The following is a 2,685-nucleotide window of genomic DNA, read 5'->3' as shown; positions in this document are numbered from 1 at the left end:
TCCGAGTTTAGGTCGTCTCTCTCTCGATCTTCAAGAGGTAAGAGCCCATCTTAAGCTCATTGAATGTTTTAAGTAAGTTTTATGTAAGATCTTTGGGGTAGAATGCATGTGTAGGGTTTTATGAGTTTTTGGGTTTATGTTGGTTTATGAACAATGTATGTTGGATTTGTGTTGCTTGATGTGTTGTAGTTGGGGTTTAAGGTAGTTTGAGACCCCTAGGAGCTTGTATGCATGTTTTGGTTGAGCTAAATGCATGATGGTATGAGTTGGAGGCATTTGTGCATGTTTGAACCAAGTTTCTGCCCTTTGGGAGAAACTAGGTTCGGTAGCCGAAAGGACTTTCGGCCGCCGCACCCTCTTGTGGAAGCAGCCTTCGGCTGCCGAAGCTTGCCCCCGAAAGGAGACTTTCGTCTCTGTCTGGGAGCTTCGGCCGCCGAAAGTGCCGCCGAACATGCATGAGTTTCGCCTCTGTCTGGGAGTTCGGCCGCCGAAGGTGCCGCCGAACCTGCCTGACTTTCGGCTCTGGAGGGACTTTCGGCCGCCGAACCTGCCGCCGAAAGTGCCCTGTCCAGCCTTCCTCTGCATGTTTTTGCATGATTGTTTTGAGGTGTTTTAGGGGGTTTTTGGGGGATGTTTTTGGAGTTATGTTCTAGTTGTTTGGTCCCTCATTTGAGTCCACTTGTGTAGGTTCGGACCCGAGGAACGGAGGACCCCAGCAGTGAGTTCAGCTGCTTCTGAGTCAGTAAAGCTTCAGCCAGAGGTGAGTAGAATAAACCTTATGTTTTTAAAGCAAATGAATTATACAGTTGAGCATGTTCATGCATCATGAATGCCATGTGATGAAATAGGTTGTTTGCATGAGAATCCACGAATATGTTGCATTGCATTTATTATGTTGATGTGGATTGGTTATTGGATGACCCTTTAGTCCTCATATGATATGATGATGCTACGGCATGATATGGTATGGAAGTCCAGGTTGTACCCATTCTACGTCCCTGGCACTATGTAAGAGAAAGTCCAGGTTGTACCCATTCTACGTCCCTAGCACATTGGTATGTATGATATGTTATGTTAAGAGAAAGACCGGTTGTACCCAGTCTACGTCCCGGCACTTTGGAATGTAGAGGACTATTGGTGACAATACCATTCGAGATGTGATTTGTTGTGATGTGTTGCATTACATGATGGCATGAGATTTAAATGTTGTTTTCTATTATTCTGTTCACTGGGCTCTAGTAGCTCACCCCTTTTCCCTAATCCCCCAGGATTGCAGGTACGGGCTAGACAGAGAAGTCAAGAAGAGTAATGAAGTCTTAAGTATGTAATAGTTAGAATGTGGACATGACAAATTGTATAATGATGTATAGATATGTAATGTAATAATTTTGAGGTTAGAAGTGTGCTTGACCATAGTATATTGTAATCCCTTTTTGATACATGATCTCAATGGTTATGGATGACTATGTTTAGCCAACTCAACACATGTTATGCCACCCATTGGGGGCATTGATGAGATCCCACTGAGGGGTCAAGTTTATGATTATGACTATGTTCAGTGCATGCACAGGTTGAGTTTGGTGTATGATAGAATGTATGAAAGAAAAGTTTTAAATTTTTATGTATGTTGTTGATCATGTATAGGATTAAACAGGTTTACAGGTTTCATGTCAGGCTTGCTACGGGTCCCGGCGGCCTTAAGCTGATCTGGATCCTAGCGCCGGTAGCGGTCCGATTTTCGGGTCGTTACAGTTAGAGGAAAGGGGTGAGCTACAAGATCCCAGTGAGCAGAACAGTAAAAACGGTTCATTAAATATATGCTTTCATGAAATGCATCACAACACAAACAATCCACATCATGGATGGACTAACCCAAAAATCCCTCTACTCTGTGCCCGGCCCTCAGTGGAGCTCCTCAGGACTTCTATTACATAACATAAGCTGTGTGCCAGGGGCGTAGTGCAAGCCACACCTGGTCTTTCCTGTACTCTATGCCAGGGGCATAGAATGGCAGCCCTAGTCTTTCATTACATAACATAATATCTAGAGGGCTAATGGGTCGTCCTGTTGTCCATCCACATCAACAACCAATTATGCAATGCGACATATTCATGAGGTCTAATGCAACCAACCTATTACATATACATGATGCATGAACATGCTTAAAACATTTGATTTCTCCAATAAAAGATTAGTTTAGTTTTACTCACCTCTGGCTGACTCTGAACTAACTCTGTAGCAGTTATCTCACTGCTGATCACCTCGGTTCCTCAGGTCCGATCCTACACAGGTGGACTCAAATGAGGGACCAAACATACTCTAACATGACTCTAAACAACTCCCCAAAAACCCCTCCAAAACATCATAAAACATTCATAGAAAACAGGCAAATGAAGGCTGGGCAGGGGACTTTCAGCGACAGGTTCGGCGGCCGAAGGTCTCTACAGAGCCGAAAGTCAGGCACTTTTGGGGGCAGGGTTCGGCGGCCGAAAGCCTTCACAGACCCGAAAGTCAGGCATTTTCGGGGGCAGGTTCGGGGCCGAAAGTCCAAACTTTCGAGGGCGAGTTTAGGCGGCCAAAGCTGCCTCCACAGGCAGGTTCGGCGGCCGAAACTAGCTTCGGCGGCCGAACGTGGGTCCTCCCGAAGGGCAGAACCCGATTTCGCCTCACTCATCCAGCCACCCA

Source organism: Manihot esculenta, chromosome 18 (genome assembly GCF_001659605.2).
Source record: "Manihot esculenta cultivar AM560-2 chromosome 18, M.esculenta_v8, whole genome shotgun sequence".
In the NCBI taxonomy this organism is placed as follows: Eukaryota; Viridiplantae; Streptophyta; class Magnoliopsida; order Malpighiales; family Euphorbiaceae; genus Manihot; species Manihot esculenta.
The sequence above is the reverse complement of the archived record's forward strand: the minus strand, read 5'-3'. Positions refer to the sequence as shown.